The sequence below is a fragment of the Phoca vitulina genome, unplaced genomic scaffold (assembly GCF_004348235.1).
Source record: "Phoca vitulina isolate PV1807 unplaced genomic scaffold, GSC_HSeal_1.0 scaffold106, whole genome shotgun sequence".
Classification (NCBI taxonomy): domain Eukaryota; kingdom Metazoa; phylum Chordata; class Mammalia; order Carnivora; family Phocidae; genus Phoca; species Phoca vitulina.
Window position 1 is genome coordinate 1,619,513 of NW_022589809.1, and position 312 is coordinate 1,619,824.

Here is a 312-nt window from a genome sequence, read left to right on the forward strand (position 1 = left end):
CAGCCCCATCCCCCACCCAGGCCTGCCCAGCCCCATCCCCCACCCAGTCTGCCCAGCCCCAACCCTCACCCCAGGCCTGTCCAGCTCCATCCCCCACCCAGTCTGCCCAGGCCCATCTTCACTCCAGGTTTGCCCAGCCCCATCCCCCACCCAGGTCTGCCCAGCCCCATCCTCACTCCAGGCCTGTCCAGCTCCATCCCCCTCCCAGGTCTGCCCAGCCCCATCCTCACTCCAGGCCTGTCCAGCTCCATCCCCCACCCAGGCCTGTCCAGCTCCATCCCCCACCCAGTCTGCCCAGCTCCATCCCCCATC